The following is a 19,641-nucleotide window of genomic DNA, read 5'->3' as shown; positions in this document are numbered from 1 at the left end:
GCTCTGGACTCGGGACTGGGGGGCAAGGGGGAACCACCCCCCAGCACTCGCCGGCGGTGCACAGCTGGCTGGGGCCGGGTCGGTCTACTTCACCCCGCCGGTGAGTGCAGACCCGACTGCTGCTGGAGTCCTCAGGGGAGCGGGGGAAGGGCTGGGGAGGAGCAGGGGTGGGAAGAGGCGGGGTGGGGGCAGAGCAGGGGCGGGGCTTTGGGGAAGAGGTGGGGCTGGGGCGGGGCGGGGCTTTGGGGAAGAGGCGGGGCTGGGGCAGAGAAGGGGTGGGGCTTTGGGGACGAGGAGGAGCAGGGGCAGAGCAGGGGCGTGGCTTTGGGGACGAGGCCGGGCAGGGGTGGAGGCAGCTTTCCTGGCTGGCTGAGCCGGCCAGGGGATCGGGCTGGCCAGGGCCCCTTCCGACTCTGGGCCCGGCGTCAGTACTGCTTCCTGCCCAGAGGGTCTGTGATGAACGTGCACTCAAAAATGTAACGCGTTAATTGTGCTGTGCATTAATCGCAGGCATTAACGGCAGTTAATCGACAGCCCTAATAGGAATTAGATACGGTGTCCTGTCAGCTAATTTCGAAGTAATAATCTGCAAAAAAACCTCTGTAGTTTTCAGGTGCCTAAGTAGCTCCTGGAATCACAGTTAAAGTTGCCCCCCTACCAAAATCTGAAATGGCCCCCCTGGGCTCTTACCATGGCCGTCTTCAGGCCTGACTGGGGGTGGGTCCTCGGGGGGAGAGGAGGAGGATGGGGCGGGGCCCCGTGGCGAGGGGGGCTAAGGCCCACCTCAGCCCCGCACTGGGAAGACACTTCCTCTGCCAATCTGTGCCTGCCCCAGGCTACTACGCTTGTGTTAAAACATGGGCGGCCGTGAGGGCCCTGACGCAGCGTATTCTGAAGAAGGTTGAGTTGTTGAACACTCTCTACCTCCCTCATTCAGTTAAAGCTTTGACACCCCTTTCTGCTGGCTGCGCAGGGTGTGGGGTGTGTGTGAAAGGGGAGGCCGTGTGGCCGTATCACTGGAGCGGAGACCTGAAGCAGCTGGCACCTCTGGGGGCTGTTTACAGTATTCAGTGACTCCCCTTAATCCCTCTCCCACACACACACCCTTTCGAGTTCCTGGAGGACTTGTGGTACCCTCCCGCAGGGAGGAAGACACAATCATACATAAACCTTTCATCAATGTAATACAGTGGTCACCAAAGATACTGCGTGAGGTTGCAATGTATGTCACAACATGATGTCTAATGGCCAATCACAATACAGGACTTCCTAATGCTGTTTTGTAATTTCCCATAAATTATAGAGTCACCCTTCTCCAAGAATAGGGCTGGGCTGGACTTTAGCCTTCAGATTAGCAGTGATAAGGTTGGATTAAATTATTATGCCCATGAACTCTTGCCACGCACTATGATGTTTACTTATCATATTTGCTTTATCCTCAAAATGAAACCTCCCAACACAACGTGCACAATTGAATGTCTTGTTTTAAAATTTGGAAAAGCAGCTCAGAGACCTTTCTCCTTAACTTGAGAATAGAAGCCTGTGGCAGCCTGCATGAAAACGTCCTCAGGGCAGACAGAAAATTGCAAAGCACTACCCATGGGATCCTCCTGGAAAGAAAAGGACAAAGCCACTCAAGTGTAGCACTGTAAGTTACAATTCACCATAGTCAGTATATCAAAGACTTCTGACACCGTGATTGACTTGATCTTCACCCTGATCTGGAGAGGGTCCTTTAGCAATGTAGTCTGTGTACTAAACGCTGGCTAACAACCACACTGACAGGCGTCAAGGAAATCTGAGGTTCCCCCCAACTAGCACTAGAGTGACCTTGACAAAAGATTCTTCATGAACTTTCCCTTAAAAAGGAGATAATAGACAGGACAATAACTGAGAAGATTTTTACTGTCAAAAATGATTTCTTTAGTAAGGGCCTATTCGTCGCTTTCTTGCCCTAAATCTCTTCTGATAATAGTCCGAATGTCTCCCAGCTGGATTTTATTAGAGTCTAACTCACGGATTATAACCCAAAGAGCCATAGGAACTTCCACTTCCTTGGCAAGGGACAGTGGCTCTTACTGACAGTGTTTGTCCCCCAAAGATAAGTCCACCGCTCTGGAATCTGAAAATTTGGTCCGAATCTGCAGGTTATTTTCTGAGAAATGGGTTAAAACCCCCTCGCAATGAAAACTACTTGATTTCATATGTCACTGGCAGCAACACAGATCCACCAGCCCTTTTTGTCACTTGGAATAACTTTGCCGATCAGGACTTTGTAGAAGTTAGCTGGAGGCGAAGAAGCCCAGCTGTGCCCCATGCAAAGCCCTTGGCTCAAGATATCAAAATGTTTTCATGCTGCAGTTGATGAGAATCAGGCAGTGACTCTGGCCGCCATTATTCCAGCCACCTGTTTTCGCTCTTCCTCTGTCACAGATCATGTGTATGTACCCTGATGACCTGTGAGAACATGGCTTAGAAGACACTATTTAGATATTATTGTATCAATCACAGAGGGCAAACATTAAGCAGAATAAAAGATGGTCACTGCCACAGTTATTGGTATTTTTCAGGGGGGTGTATGACTCTAGGATGTTCCCTCTCTAAAAACTGAAATACCACTGGCAGACCACAGTGCTTTTTCCCAGAACCACCTGCTGCAGAGAGCTCTGCCATGAGCTAGGCTGTAGGTACCTCCGGAGTCCCACAACACAGTGACCCAGCGACGGCGGGAAGAAATGCTGTATAGAGCTGGGTGTGGACGTGGCAGGTGCTGTTTTCCAACAACTGTTCTGCAGGGTGGCCGTGCTGCACCATTGCAGGGACCAACAGCGTCCGGTGCTGTCACTCCACAGTCTTTCATGGTAGAGCCTCCCTTTCCCAGCTGAGACCACAAGGTGTTTCTGGACTCACAAGAGTAACATGAGACAATGTATACATAGAAAACGCCTGTCTGGTGTGCAAAGTTCAGAATCAGCCCATTTCTGAGAACAGTAAAAGGAAACTAAATTCCTCTCTTCTCTGCAGAAGCAGCCATGGCTGCTGCAAATCCAGCAAAAATTCTTCAAGGTGAAGTGACTTGTTCAGTGTGTCTAGATTATTTTAAAGATCCAGTGTCTCTAGATTGTGGGCACAATTTCTGCCAAGCCTGCATCGCTCAGTGCTGGGAGGGATTGCATGTAAACTTCTGGTGTCCTGAGTGCTGAAGAACCTTCTCCCAGAGAAACTTTAAACCAAACAGACAGCTAAGGAATATTGTAGAAGCTTCCAGAATGTTTACAGTGAAGTCAACAAAAGAACCAGAAGTTGAGAGAGTGTGTGAAATACACAAGAGGGTTTTAGATGTCTTCTGCCAAGAGGATCAAACACCCATTTGTATGGTTTGCCATCTGTCCCGAGATCACAAAGAACACACTGTGGTTCCCATAGAGGAGGCTGCCGAGGATTACAAGGTAAGAAATCACGGAACGGTGTAAAAGCTGGAATAGCCAGGAACTGCATTTTAAATAAAAAATTTATTGCAAAAAAGAGCAGATACTGTTAGAGACCCTTAAGAACAATATTTTAGCAATGAGAACAGACTTATAACACACTGTTATTAACCACTTCTGGACCCAAACCATTTTTAACACCAATAAGGACTCAGAAAAGTCAGTTCCAAATTGGCTCGGGGCTGAAATTTATACCTATAGCACAGAAGTATTACAGTGGAACTGCTGCTGACCTGGGACCATATTTTGCATGAAATTAAAACTACATCTTTTATGTAGTTGCCAATTTTGGTCGGAAGTATTCATAACCTAATCTTTAATTAATCCTGGAAGGCTGGCAACCGTAATCTCGTGTGCATGTGTTGTGCACTTGTCATGAATCAGCGCAGCCACAGAAACTGCTGGATTTTCCTCCTAAAAAGGCACACGAAGGGGGAGAGTAAAAGTCTCCGAGCTGAAACGTGGCATATGAACAAGTGTAGTTGGCTTCAATATTGTCACCTCTTTAAAAATACCAGTAACTTCTGGAAGATCCAGTTTACAGAGATTTCAGGGCCCTGGGTGTACGGACCCACAAACCCTTCCAGGGCACAGTGAAGGTCATACTCACCACATAAGTCGTTGTGACTGATTCTGCTTGTCTGTTTTTCATGTTATTTTTTATTTGTTCTGTATTTTTGAGAAGAGTCACTCTCATATCTGGAGGTGAGACCTTAGAGTCTGTTATTTTTCACTGATAATTTTTAGATAGGCCTAAATGTTTCTGCTCCACAACTTTTGACAGTGTTAAAAAGTGGTTGTGGCTGGAATGAGTTAATAAGCGTGTGCTACTAATTGGTTCTCATTCCTAAAATATTGTCCTCAAGCTAATATGCTAGATGTCTACATTTAATCCTCTGGGTCACTTTGGAACCGTATGTTCCAGGTCCTATTTGGCATTTAAAAAATGGTTCTGGGATGGAATGGATTGATAACAGTGTGCTTGTAGGCAGTTCTCATTGGTAAGATATTGTCCTCAAGGTGTTTTTTAGTGTTTAAAATACAGTTCTGGGCCAAAACAGGTGTCAAGGTTCCTTCCCCACTCTGAACTCTACGGTACAGATGTTGGGACCAGCATGAAAAATCCCCTAAGCTTATTCTTACCAGTTTAGGTTAAAAACTTCCCCAAGGTACAAACTTTGTCTTGTCCTTCAACAGTATGCTGCCACCACCAAGCATTTTAAACAAAGAACAGGGAAAGAGACCACTTGGAGACGTCTTTCCGCAAAATATCCCCCGAAGCCCTACATACCCCCTTTCCTGGGGAAGGCTTGATAATAATCCTCACCAGTTGGTACAGGTGAACACAGACCCAAACCCTTGGATCTTAAGAACAGTGAAAAATCAATCAGGTTCTTAAAAGTAGAATTTTAATTAAAGAAATTAATTAAAGAATCACCTCTTTAAAATCAGGATGATAAATACCTTACAGGGTAATCAGATTCCAAACATAGAGAATCCCTTTAGGCAAAACCTTAAGGTACAAAAAGACACAAAAACAGGAATATACATTCCCTCCAGCACAGCTTATTTTACCAGCCATTAAACAAAAGAAAATCTAACGCATTCTCTAGCTAGATTACTTACTAACTTTACAGGAGTTGTACGGCTGCATTTCTGACTTGTTCCTGGCAAAAGCATCACACAGAAAGACAGAACCCTTTGTTTCCCCCCGTCCAGATCTGAAAGTATCTTGTCCCTTCATTGGTCATTTTGGGTCAGGTGCCAGCGAGGTTACCTTTGCTCCTTAACCCTTTACAGGTGAAAGGGTTTTGGCTCTGGCCAGGAAGGATTTTATAGCACTGTACACAGAAAGGTGGTTACCCTTCCCTTTATATTTATGACAACAGGGTAATCACAATTTGTTATGAGTCTGTTCTCTTAACAGTCTGTAACAGTACCTGCTGGTCTTTTCAACCATTTTATTGATTAAAATGCCATTCTGGGCTTTACTGGCTCGTTCCAGCTTTTACACCATCACCATCCCTATATTTCTGTCTCTGGGTATGCACACTGCTGTCTCTTTCTAAGTATCCAGATACCTATTTCTGACTTAAGCCCCAGAGTGATTCACAATCTGGAGGAAGACAGGCGTTCGGCTGCCTAGCTAGAGTGTGGGGTCTGACCTGGCAGGTGGCCTCTGAGCACACCTACCGGATCAGGATCTCCTTGCTAACTTTTAGCCCAGGGGTTAGGGTACTCACCTGATATGTAGGAAACACTGGTTCAAGTCCCTCCTCCACCTAATGAGAAGGGATTGGAACAGGGATCAGCCACCTCTCAGGTGAGTGCCCTAACCATGGACTATGGGATATTGTGATGTGGGGCTCCCTCCATCTCCTCTGTCAAAGCTATTCCACTCGGGATGAAAAGTCATTTGGACCAGAGAGAGAGAGACCAGACGCATGAGAATGACTGTCTAGCCAGGTGGTTAGAGCACTCACCCATTTTATTATGTAATATTCTTGAAAATATAAAAAAATGTGGGAAAACCCTCCAAAAGCACCAAAACTAAATCACTTTTTCTTTTTTTAGGACCAAATTCAGAGCCGTTTGGAGATTTTGAAGAAAGAGAAAGAAAAGATTCTGACATTTAAATTGAACGGGGAAAGTAAAAGCCAGGAACTGCTGGTAGGTACCGAGAAGCAAATGTGCACATGGACATTATCAACACGCTGCGTCATCTGTGTGTCATAAGAGAAATAGGGAGCAACAAGTTCCCTTTTGTGAAAGACTATTACTTATTTATTGTCATTGTAAAGACAAACTTCTGGTTCATGGAAAATGGAGCATTAAGGAAAGAGCTTTAATAATCCAAATATTTTTACTGATAATGTGAGTGTAATTTGTCATTTGTTTGCTTAACAGTAATTTCTCCTTTAGTCTTTCAACAAGGTCTGGATAAAATATTTCAGCAAAAAAACCTTCCTGTAGATAAATGGGGTTTAGTAGAAAACAACTTTTTTCATGGGAAAAAATCATTTGCAACAAATTTTTCATTTTTTGACAGGACATTTCAAAACGAAGCAAACATTTTTATGTCATTTCAAACTGAAATTTTAATTTTGGTTTAAAAAATTGAAAAATTTTCAAAATTTCAATTTTTTGTATCCTTTTCTTTCCCTTTTGACTCACTCCTTTTAGCCAATCAATGAGAACACAAAAATGAATAAATTGATATTCTTTTGCCCGGGGTCCTAGTGGGGAGCCAGCTGCGGTCACTCAATTAGAATGAACTGCAAAGAATGGGGCAGACAATCCCCATAAAGCTGGTGGACATTCCAATACTTAGATTTACCAAGCCTTAAAGTCATCCAGCCTCAGGCCTCCATCCAGGTACCCATGTCAAATATGATGAAAACTTCTGTAAATCTTATTTCATCATATAAAAGAAAAGGTTCGACCAATCCCAAAGGATCAGACACGTCACCTCTCAGCTTAACGAATGTTTCAGATCTTACCCAAGTACATGCTACAGCTAATTCCTAAAATTTATTAAAAAACAAAAGAGAGAGGAAGTATGGTTAAAAGATCAGTATACATACAGACATGAGTTCAGTCCATTGAGGTTCAGATTCACAGCAGAGATGGTGAGCTTTGTAGTTGCAAAGAGTTCCTTTCAAATTCAGTTCATAGGTCAGAGTCCAATGTCCAGATCTCATACCAGGGCATACCAGGTAACTGGGACCTCAGTCTTGCGACTCAAACTTCCCCTGATGAAGTCTCAGCAGATCTGAGATGACAGAATCAGGACCCAAGGAGCCTTTATACAATTTCATGTCTTTTGTCAAGTTGGAATTCCTCAGGGAACAAAAGTAATTAGGATGACTTTGAGGGAGGTCTGTCACCGGTACTTAGCTATCCCAATTAACATAAGGCCATTTGCTTGTTCCTCCACCATTCACAGTACATGTCAAAGAGAGATGAATACTGAGATATCTCGTGTTTACAATTCATTTACATGATAGGATGTTCTTTTGACCTCTGAATTATCAGATACAGCACAGACAGGGACTGTTGACTACATTGTCCACCATACTCCTACATATATAATAAATACACAAAAGCACAAACATTATCTTCCCACATGTCTTCTGTGGGTTATTTATTTTGCAGGATGTTTAAACCTTTCTCGCCATGCACCACAATTCTAAACACCAGTTAGGACTCTTGAAAATCTATTGGAAAATCTTCTGTCTACTGAGCATAGAGTATGCACTCGATAAAATGTCAGATGTTAAATTTGATGGGGTTGATAGAGTGTGGGGTCTGACCTGGCAGGTGGCCTCTGATATGCATATGCAATGATATGCTTCCATGTTCATACATAAGTCTTTATAAACTATCCCATGATTTTCCCTGGCTTGTTCCTGGCTTTGACCTGTGCTTTCCCTGTTTGTATCTCTTCATTTCAGAAACAGCTACAAACTGAGAAGCAGAAGCTTGTGTCTGAAGTTCAGCAACTGTACCAGTTACTGAAGGAACAAGAACAACTCCTCCTGGCCCAGCTGGAAGAGCTGAATAAGGAAATTGAAAAGAGGAGGGCTGAGAATGTTGCCAAACTATCTGAGGAAATATCTTCTTTCAGTCACCTGATCAGTGAGATGGAGCAGAAGTGCCAGCTACCAGCGAGTGAATTCCTGCAGGTGAGACAGTGTTAGAAACACCCTAGAACCTTTCACAGGGAAAGAAAGTCTCCTGACCCTTCACTTTTGGAGTATAAGAGTGAAATATACATTTTTTTAAGGGCTTGATCAAATGCCAATTAAAGTCAATGGAAATATTCTTCTTGACTCCAGTGGTCATTGGATAGAGCCCTAAAAGAATAAAAAAAGCTCTTCTTTTGAATTTTAGTGAGAGAAGACTCCTCCAAAAATCTCAAACTCCAAACTCTGTTCTCCCTGTCTCATAATGCAAGAACAAAGGGACATTCAATAAAATTAGAAGGTGGCAAATTCAAAACTGATCCAAAGAAACATTTTCACACATCACCTAATTAGACCATGGAACTCATTGTTACAGGATGTCATTGGTACCAAGAATTTAGAAAACTCAAAAACCAATTGGACATTTATATGGACAATAAGAATATCCAGAGTTATAATAAATAACAAAAAAAATTAATTGATATTAAACTTCATTCTTCATTGCTTCAGCCAGTCTCTAGCTATTAGAGAGCAGCGTGAGAATGTGAGGAGCAGATTTTCTTACACCTTCCTCTGAAGCATCTGATATTGTCCACTTTTGGAGACAAGATACTAACTAGATGGACCTCAGGTCTGATCCTGTTGATCATTTCCTGTGTTCCAAATGCTAACTTCAGAAGATCTAAGATGGAGCCAGGCTTTAATTATGGAAAAAGCTAAGATTCAACCTGTTCCATTTTAAGACTGATTTTGCCACTCTTAATACATACCACAAAAAAGGAAAAAGATTGGCCTCAAAATTGATACATGAGGTCTGAGGCTGGTGTGACTTTTTCTGCCAGAACTGAAGTTTAGTTAGACAAGGCGTTCGTTACTTATGGTATCTTGAAAGTGTAAGTAGTCGTTAGAATTCCAAAAGCCTTCTAATGATTTTAATGTTCAAAAAGTGCCTCTAACTAGCAAAAAAGGAAGGGAGAAATAAATCTTAGTCTACTGGACTTCTCTAGCTGATATCTAGGGTCAAATTCTCTGTTGTGACCAATATCTGCTGTGGGCAGTGTTCTTCAATTCCCAGATCTCCTGCATTGAACCTGGCGTGTAGGATAGTGATTGGCCCGCTGTTACTCTGTACCCAATCCCCATTGTTCTCACCCTGCCCCAACTTCCTGTGGAGGTCAAGAAGTCCACAGGATGGGCCTTGCGAATGTTTGTGGGGCAGTGGGGAGAAAGTTTAAAGCATTGAAGCAGCACAGCCTGGGGGCATCCCTCCCTCTGGACCCACTGGAGTCTCCAGGAGTGGAGCTTCCCCAAACCTGTGTATTAGGAAGATCCTTGTTCAACACATTGTAAGACTGAGCCCTCTGATTCCATGTGCCAGCTGGTTATCCAAATGTCACTCTATGAAGTGGTAGTGTGCCTCCATAGACAAACTTCCTGGCGCCAGATCCTGCAGTCAGAGCACTTATCCAAAAGAGCAAAGGCAACATGTTTGATATTTTTGTTTTTAATAATAAAGAACAAATAATTTCACTTGGAAACTCAAAACTGTGAAGATAAAGTGAATCCCCTCCAGAGCAGAAGGGATCCCCAGTATGTGATCAATGGGACTGAATTTCCTTTTATCTTTCTCCTCTAGGACATCAAAGGCACCTTGAGCAGGTAGGTGGCTCCTTCTCACTCTCCCTTTCACTTCCCAGTGCAGAGAAGTGATTTTGGACATGAGACGTTGCTCCCCATGGTCCAGCAGTGCAGAGTGTGGGGGTGGTTCCCATTCTCCCTCTGTTAAATCTAATCTTGGGGCTGTTTATTAATTGTTTCTTATTATCCAGTGAGCTCTATCAGTGGGCTTGGCGTAGCAACAGATATGCTAGAAGAGACATTCCCTGCCCTAAGGACTTTATAATGTGCTCTTATCAGTAGTGTTATGGCAGGGCCTAGAGGCTCAAGGGAAAATCAGGGCCCAGCATGCTGGGTGCTGCACAGACACACACAGAAAGAGACAGTCCCTGCCCCAATGAGTTTACATTCTAAATAGACACACGAGAAAAAAAGGCGGAGGGAGGAAGGATTACAATACATTTAAGGGGACATTCAATAAGGACAAAGTACTGCACTTCAGAAGGAAAAATCAAATGTACAACTACAAAATGGGGAATAACTGGGCTGGCAGCAGTGCTGCGGAAAAAGATCTGGGGGTTCACGTGGATCACACATTGAATGAGTCAGCAGTGTGATGCTCTTGTGAAAAAGGCAAACGTCATTCTCGGATGTTGTCCCAGGTTGCTGTATTCACCGCAGGTGTTGACTCCTCCTGGCTGTTCTGTTCTGCTTCCAGGTCCAACACCTCCCCTTGCAGTCTCTCCCCCAGGTGTGCTCTCTCTCACTCTGCAGCCTCATCTCTCAATCCAGGTGCTGCAGCTTCCTCTTTGGGACTCAGCCCTCCAGCCTGATCACTAAATGATTTCTCCTTCTGTGGTATAGAGTCTCCCTGGTTCCATTGTCCAGGCAATGCCCCTCCATCAGTGGCTGGTAGGGGAACTCGAGCCCGTCCACTGCTTCGGGTTCCAGCCCAGGGACCATGGTAGGCCACATGCAGGCAAGGTCTGCTCTCTCCCTGGGCTGCTTCCTACTCGCCTCCCATAGGCTTTCTTCTCCACTCTTCTCTCTCATAGGGGTTAGACGAGATGACCCTTGAAGTCCCTTCTAGCCCTATGATTCTAAATACTCCCTTCCCTCAGGGCCAGGCTCCTAGCATGCTATTCTTCTCCTGGGTTCCCTCTTTCCCTCACTAATGCACAGAGGGTGGCTGGAGACTTTCTCACTGCAGCCAATTTCTGTTGCCAGTTTCCTGGCTTTCTACTAGCCCAGCCCCCACCTGCTCAGCTGAGCTTCATCTTCCAATCAGGGTTGCTTCTCTGGCCTAAACAGCTCATGTGTGGCCTGTCTCACTAATCTCCTCTTTCTCAGCTTCCTTCACCTTTTTGGGGGCTGATGTGGGGTGAACACCCCATCACAGATGTATTAACGAGACTGTCATATGGCATATTAACAGGAGTGACCCAGGTGAACGTTGTTCCACCCTTCTTGCCACTGTGAGGCCTCAGCTGGAATACCGTGTCCTGTTTTGGGCATCACACTTCAGAAAGATGGGGGAAAATTGGAGAGATTTCAGAGGAGAGCAAGAAACATGATCAGAGGTTTAGAATGGACGAGCTGTGAGGAAAGGTTGAAATAAATGGGTATGTTTAGTCTAGAGAAGAGAAGACTCAGGGAGGGCCTGATAACAGTCTTCAAATATGTCTGAGGCTGTTCTACAGAGAGCGGTGATCACTCGTGCTTCAAGTCCAGTGTGGGTAGAACAAGAAGTAATTGGTTTAATTTGCAACAAGGGAGATTTACATCAGTGTGACGGGGTTGCCGGGGTGCAACCTGGACGGTGGGACTGCTGAGCCCTCCAGATCCCCAGCCTGGGCTGCCTCTCGCACCTTGATGTTGATGTCAACCTACAAGCCTGACAGGCCCTGCGCTTACGCAGACGCCCATGGGCAGGGACACGCCCAGCTGTGTTACACGACTCAGCTCCCAGCCATTGATGAAGCGGCAATAGAAAGGCGCCAGCCAGTTCCCCCCAGCTCCAGCCCTGCCCCCCAGAACTGCACCGACTCACCCTGCTCAAGGCTCCGTTGGACAGTGCAAGTTCATTAAGTCGTTTGCCACTTGCTCAGGGTGGAGTGGACACACACTCACCTTGGTAAGCTGAGAACCCCTGTGCTAGTGAACTGACCATTTTATGTATCCAAAGAACTAAATAAGAACATAAATTATCTTTGAAATGGGTTAGTGGGTCTCACTCCAGGTCCTGGTACGATGGGTATCGACATCCCCACAAGGATTGTCACTAATTATCTCCCTTAAATGGTGTCAGGATATGTCAGGGGATCCTGCTTCCCACACTCACAATACAAGAACAAGGGGACATTCAGTGCAACTGAAAGGCAACTAGTGTAAAGCTGAGAAAGGGAAATACTTTTTTTTACACAATTCATAATTAACCCGTGGAACTCATTGTCACATGGTATTACTGAGTTTCATAAATGCAAAAAGTTGAAGGCCAGAAAGGATCGTAAGATCATCACATTTGACCTCCTCTATATCACAGCACAGGCTTCGACTTTCTCATTCCACTGGGGGTGTTCAACCCCTGCTCGGCCCCGGACCCTGCCCCCACTCCACTCCTTCCCCCCAAGGCCCTGCCCTGCCTCTTCCTGCCATGCCCAGCCTCTTCCCACCCTTGCTCCACCTCTTTCCCCCCAGTATCTCCTGCCCACTCCTGAACAGCTGATCCCCGGTGGGCGGGAGGCGCTGGGAGGCAGGGGGAGGAGCTGATCGGCAGGGCCCGCTAACAGGCAGGAGGCATTGGTGGGAAGTGGGGGGAAGCTGATCTGTGGGGCTGCTGGTGGGGCTGAGCACCCACGATTTTTTTCCGTGGGTGCTCCAGCCCTGGAGCACGCACAGAGTCGGTGCCTATGTATCACAGGTGCTTAAATTTCACCCAGTTATTTCTGTATTCAGCCCAATAACTTGTATTTGACTAAATCTTAATGTGGGTTGACTAAAGCACCGTCCAGAAAGCCATTCAGTACAGATTTAAAGACATCAAGAGACAGTAACGCTTGAAGCTCCCTAGAATTGGGGGTCCACCAGTGCCCAAACCATGGCCCCACCCCTGCTCTGCCTCTTCCCCTGAGACCCCACCCCCTGCTCGCTCCTCTCCACCCCCGCACCCCCTCACTTGCCTTTAAGGCAGGTTAAGAGTGAGAAAGCATCAAGAGATGGAGAATCCACCACTTCCCTTGGCAGTTTCTTCCAATGGTTAATTCACCCACACTCTTAAAAAGTCTGTCTTATTTCCCATTTGAATTTCTCTGGCTTCAGCTTCCAGCAATTGGTCCTTGTTGTGCCTTTGTTTGCTAAACTGAGGAGCCCTTTAGTACCAAGTATTTTCTCGCCGTGACGGTATTTATACCTGTCATAAATATAAAGGGAAGGGTAAACCCCTTTAAAATCCCTCCTGGCCAGAGGAAAAATCCTCTCACCTGTAAAGGGTTAAGAAGCTAAAGGTAACCTCGCTGGCACCTGACCAAAATGACCAATGAGGAGACAAGATAGTTTCAAAAGCTGGGAGGAGGGAGAGAAACAAAGGGTTTCTGTCTGTCTGAATGCTGCTTTGCTGGGGATAGAACAGGAATGGAGTCTTAGAACTTTTAATAAGTAATCTAGCTAGGTATGCGTTAGATTATGATTTCTTTAAACGGCTGAGAAAAGAATTGTGCTGAATAGAATGACTATTTCTGTCTGTGTGTCTTTTTTGTAACTTAAGGTTTTGCCTAGAGGGATTCTCTATGTTTTGAATCTAATTACCCTGTAAGGTACCTACCATCCTGGTTTTACAGGGGTGATTCCTTTACTCCTATTTACTTCTATTTCTATTAAAAGTCTTCTTGTAAGAAAACTGAATGCTTTTTCATTGTTCTCAGATCCAAGGGTTTGGGTCTGTGGTCACCTATTCAAATTGGTGAGGATTTTTACCAAACCTTTCCCAGGAAGTGGGGTGCAAGGGTTGGGAGGATTTTGGGGGGAAAAACATGTCCAAACTACGTTTCCCAGTAAACCCAGTTTGAGTTTGGTGGTGGCAGTGGTTATTCCAAGGACAAAGGATAAAATTAATTTGTACCTTGGGGAAGTTTTAACCTAAGCTGGTAAAAGTAAGCTTAGGAGGTTTTCATGCAGGTCCCCACATCTGTACCCTAGAGTTCAGAGTGGGGGAGGAACCTTGACAGTACCCCATACTCAAGTGCCAGGGTGCTCTCAGGGCAAGACATTTATACCCCAGCCCTCAAATCATTTTTGTGGGTCTTCTCTGCACCCTCTCCACTTTTTCAACGTCCATTTTAAAATGGGGACACCAGAACTGGATGCAGTTTTCCAATATCGGTCTCACCAAAATGAAGGGGAAGCTTGTAGTGTCAAAGCTGGTAGTGGACCAATTCCCGGGGCCAGAGAGAATTTAATCCTCCAGGGTCTGCTGAGCTACAAGCATTCACTAGAATAAAATACATTTTAGTAAATGAATGGACTCCACAAGGAGTAACACTGGGTTGTTCTTCAGATGTGAGAGGGAGAAGTTTCAGAACCCAGTGGCCTTTTCTTCGGACCTGAAATGGAGAATCTGGGAATCTTCTCAAAGAAATGCATCTCTGGAGACCATAATGAAGAAATTCAAAGGTAATAAACAGTCACCTGGGGAATTTTCTCACAAATATTACATTGATAATTGCGAGAGCTGAGGAGATCTCTTAGGGAAAATAATTGTGGACGGAGATAGTCAACTAATCATTTGGAACCTATGAATTCCCTCCTCAGCTCTCAATACGGCACATACACACTGGATTAGGGTCCTAAATTTGAACTCCCTGAGGATTTTCCTTTCCTAGCAGCTATGAACGTTAACCTTAGCTTGAGCTTCCTGCTGAATTAACTGGTTTTGAAATATGTTTGTTTGGATTTTTTGTCTGCAAGGCCTCCTGTGTCATCAGAGTCCCTCTCTTGCTTTAGAGCAGGGGCGAGGAAACTTTTTTCTATCACAGGCCATTGACCCACAGAAAAAAATCAATCCTGGGCCACTCACCCGCGGGGGGACAGAGAGGGTGCATGGAGGCTCGAGACCACGTGCAAAACCTGTGGGGTGTTACAGCACCCTCTGCACTCCTAGTTCCTGCAGCTCTTCACAGAGGCTCGGGGCTTCCCCCTCCCGTGGCAGGGCGATTCGGCACTTGTGGCTCCATCCCTGCGGCGGGGGAGGGAAGTGGTGCTGTGGGACGGATGAAATTTAGCAACAGGCTGGATCTGGACCGCAGGCTGCAGGTTCCACACCCCCGCTTTAGATATTCTCCACCATTTATCCTCCTGAGCTGGAGATAATGAGACCATCAGGTCTGCCAGGAAGGATGACCCAGGTTTACTAAGTTCTAATGGTACAGGGGCAGATTTAATGTTGATTGAATGCTAATCAGTGAGAAAGTTTCTGTGTTTTGGTCTGTCTGTGAATTATGTGTTGGTTTCAGAGGGTTTGTCTACAGAGCAATTAAACACCTGTGGCTGGCCCATGGCTGCTGACTCAGGCTCACGAGGTTTGGGCTGGGGCTGGAGCCTGGGCTCTGCGACCCTCTCCCGTCACAGGGTCCCAGAGCCCAGGCTTCTGCCGAGGCCCGAGCATCTATACCACAATTAAACAGCCCCATTACCCGAGCTCTGCGAGCCCAAGTTGGCTGTGTGACATTATTGACATGAACTGTGACCTTATAGATCATTGTTGCAACCAAGGTCCTATAGTGGCACCAAATCTTTTACAAAGGAGGTCAAGTAAGGTGTCTATGAAAAGGTTATGATTTGCTGGTTATGATTATGCTATCTGTATGCATGTATAATTTTTGTACTTAAAGTTATAAGTATTGGCCCTATACTGTCTGTATTTTAAACTTGTGCTATGCTTCTGGGTGACACCTCAGACAGTTTGGCATCAGCACCGCCTAGCCTGCTTGATGGCCCATTAAGGACCATCAGCTCTACAAGTGACCCATTGAGAGAAGGCAGATAAACCTTATGACTCAGCAAGGCATTCAGGGACATGCCTATGGAGAGAACCCTAAGGCTTCCAAGCCATGTGCTGGGTAGCGTGTGTTTGAAGCAAAGGAAGCACAGGCCGCATGGCAAGAGACTATAAAAGGCAGCTGCACCTTCTCCATTTTGTCTTCAGTCCTGCTTCTTACCTCTGGAGGAACTTTTACAAACTGAAGCTCTGAACAAAGGACTGACTGAGCCATCCCAGCTGTGGATGTGTTCCAGAGACTTAACTTAAGCCAGCAGTTTATTCCATCACTGCTACAAGCCTGAACCAAGAAATTTGCCATTACTCTATGTAAATAATTCCATTTCACCAATTTTAACTCTCATCTATAGTTCTTTCTTTTTACGAATAAACCTTTACATTTTACATTGGCAACAGCATGATTTGTGGGTAAGATCTGACTTGTATATTGACCTGGGTCTGGGGCTTGGTCCTTTGGGATTGGGAGAACCTTTTTTTCCTTTTACTGCGGTATTGGTTTTCATAACCATTCATCCCCATAAGGAGTGGCGCTGGTGGTGAGACTGGGAAACGGGAGTGTCTGAGGGAATTGCTTGTATGACTTCTGGTTAGCCAGTAGGGTGAGACCGAAGTCCTCTCTGGTTGGTTGGTTTGGTGTGCCGTCCTAGCCTTGGGCTGTGACTGCCCTTCTCTAAGCAATTTGTCCTGAATTCAGAGTAGCAGCCGTGTTAGTCTGTATTTGCAAAAAGAAAAGGAGGACTCGTGGCACCTTAGAGACTAACCAATTTATTTGAGCATGAGCTTTCGTGAGCCACAGCTCACTTCATCAGATGCATACCGTGGAAACTGCAGCAGACTTTATATATACACAGAGAATATGAAACAATACCTCCTCCCACCCCACTGTCCTGCTGGTAATAGCTGGTAATAGCTAATAAGTAGTTTCCACGGTATGCATCCGATGAAGTGAGCTGTGGCTCACGAAAGCTCATGCTCAAATAAATTGGTTAGTCTCTAAGGTGCCACAAGTACTCCTTTTCTTTTTGTCCTGAATTGATACTCTCAGTAGTGTCTTGCCAGAGATCACTTTGTTACAGGCTGTCATGGGCCAGCCACAGGTGTTTAATTGCTGTGTAAAACATCTCTGAGTATGTCACGTAATCTTAGGTAATGTGCTTAGTTTTTAATGTTTGTGGTTATTTTTTAGTGATGTGTGTAATGGTTTGTATTGGTCTGAATTGCACTTAACCTCCTTAACTAGAACTTCATAAAGTTTGTTTTCTTTTCATTTGGCTTTTGTGTTAGAATATTAACAATGTGAATATATTCATAAACATGACAACCTGACATTTCGTCTTTTTCATCCTTTTCTTCCTCTAGACTCACTGTCGTCTAGACAGCGGTTGGACAAAGGTAAATTTCTCATATAAAAGTGGGAGTGAAAACTTTCATATGAATTATGGAGGCTCATTGGCAGCGCCATATTTCAAGTTTTGTTTCAATTTTGCATTTGACAGGAGCCAAACACCATATTACTGGTGGTTACCCAGATCTTTCCTAAAAACAGAAAAGTAGATTCTTTTCTCTATTATAATTTAGAATTTTTAACGAGTGGTTGGGTTAACCAGCTGGGCTGGGGTGCGGGAGAGGGGGCCAGCAGTGTATCTCCATAGAGATCTAAGAGTTTAAAAGTGAGCCTTTTGGAAAATCAGAGAGGAACATCTCCCCTCATTTTCAGAACTCTTTATGCACATACATCACATCCCCTGGCCATATGATTATTATTAGCAAATGCACAAGTGGTACAATGAAGACTAGGAAACTTCAACATACACAAATATACATTTCTGTTTTATCTCTCTACTTTATAAGTCAAAAGAAAAAATGTTAAAAATGTCAAAAGGGTTTGGGTAGACATCATATATTAGGAGACATGCCAACTCTTACGAATTGAGCATGAGAGATGCAATTTCTGAGTAAAATGAAGCCTCACTCATGATCTCGCGATAGAGCTCTCAAATGTCAGCTGTGGCTGAAACACCCCCCACCCCCCCGCCGACATTTGAGAGGTCTAAAAATGAGGCTTAATTTTACTTAGAAATCCCATCAGCGGCCCTGGGCGCGGGTGGGGCTCCCCATACAATGATCAGATCCAGTACCTCCCATTCGGTGCATGCTGGAGCTCTTTTTCGACTCTGGGACTGCATGGTCACCTGTGCTGATGAGCTCGCCTGGCCAAACAGGAAATGAGATTCAAAAGTTCCCGGGGCTTTTCCTGTACACCTGGCCACTGCATCTGAGTTCAGAGTGCTGTCCAGAGCGGTCACAATGGGGCTCTGTGGCATAGCTCTCTGAGGCCACAATACCTTTGAATTGCGTTTACACTAACCCTAATTCGAAACGGTGATGTTGATTTCAGTGCTAATCCCCTCGTTGGGGAGGAGTATAGAAATCGGTTTTAAGAGCCCTTTATGTCGAAAAAATGGCTTCGTTGTGTGGACAGGTGGAGGGTTAATTCGGATTTAATGCTGCTAAATCCAACATAAACTCGTAGTGTAGACCAGGCCTCAGACTCTGGGTTTGGGGGCCTGGCTCAGCTGAGCTGATCCCTTCACTCTGACACTGAACTGGCTCTGTCAGGGGTGTGAATCCCCCCTGCACATGGCTGAGATCTCAGCGCTGCTCCCCATGCAGAGCTGGGTAAATCCTGGAGGGGGGAGATTCTCTGACTCACTCCCCCGCTGGGGCAGGTTCTGTGACTGACACGATCGGGCCCTGCCCCAGGGCTGAGCTCTGCCCCTCACCCTCTGATTCTCTCTCTGCAGCCAACGTGACTCTGGATCCAGACACGGCCCATCGCCAACTCATCCTGTCTGAGGGTCGGAGACGTGTGACATGGGGACGCACACGGCAGGCTCTGCCCCACAACCCTGAGAGATTTGACTATGAGCCCTGCGTGCTGGGCTGTGAGGGATTCACCTCGGGCCGACACTACTGGGAGGTGGAGGTGGAGGTGGAGGGGGAGTGGAGGGGAGTCTGGGCTGTGGGGGTGGCCAGAGAGTCTGTGAGCAGGAAGGGACGGATCAGCTTTACCCCTGAGCAGGGGATCTGGGCTGTGCAGGGCAGAGGAGATCGGTCCCGGGCTCTCACGTCCCCTGATGATCTCACCCCCTTCTCCCCGAGCCAGGCACCCCGCAGGATCCGGGTTTATCTGGACTGTGAAGGGGGGCAGGTGACGTTTTTCGATGCTGGTCGCGGGGACCCGATCGTCACTTTCCCGCCGGCCGCTTTCGCCGGGGACCGAATCCGCCCGTTCTTCTGTGCGGGATTCGAGGGAAGATCTTCTTCTTTACTGTACCGTTCCCTGGGCCGACGCTGCCAACTCACACTGTGTCCCTGAGCTTCCCTCTCTGTCCCCCCGAAACAGGCTCCTCTAGCCCCCTCCCTCCTGATCTCTATGACCTGGAGGACTCAGCCAGCCAGTCTCCCCCCCCCCGCACAGACAGGGCTGAAGGGGGGGGGGGTGACGCTCTCCCCGTAGCTCTATGGCTGTGGAGGTCTGTGTGAGGCGCTCTAGGCTGGGTCTCTATGCTCCTAGGAGGCCAACTCGGTGTGGAGTGGGGGGGGAGGGGGGAGTCCCACCAAGGAAGGAGGGAGCCCCCCTGTGGGAGGGACCCAGCCGAGGGCCAGGGAGAGACCCCTCAACTGAGCGGAGGGGAGCCGGGGAGCCCTGGGGGAGGGAGCTGGGGGGGAGGGGACCCAGGCAGTGGGGAGCTGGAGCCGGTTGTTAAATTTGGAACCGGTTTTAGAACCGGCTGTT

The 19,641-nt window shown here is 46.3% G+C and overlaps 1 pseudogene across 1 annotated transcript; it reads left to right on the top strand.

Moving 5' to 3' along the window:
* The first annotated feature begins 3,032 nt into the window (after window positions 1-3,032).
* On the top strand, window positions 3,033-19,221 carry LOC144274670 (zinc finger protein RFP-like; annotated as a pseudogene). The gene is made up of 7 exons (XR_013347910.1): window positions 3,033-3,449; window positions 6,063-6,158; window positions 7,943-8,173; window positions 9,810-9,832; window positions 14,343-14,458; window positions 17,202-17,234; window positions 18,647-19,221. The product of XR_013347910.1 is annotated as a zinc finger protein RFP-like (transcript).
* Window positions 19,222-19,641: the final 420 nt, after the last annotated feature.

This window comes from Eretmochelys imbricata, chromosome 14 (assembly GCF_965152235.1).
Source record: "Eretmochelys imbricata isolate rEreImb1 chromosome 14, rEreImb1.hap1, whole genome shotgun sequence".
NCBI classification, from domain to species: Eukaryota; Metazoa; Chordata; order Testudines; family Cheloniidae; genus Eretmochelys; species Eretmochelys imbricata.
The sequence above is the reverse complement of the archived record's forward strand: the minus strand, read 5'-3'. Positions and strand labels throughout refer to the sequence as shown.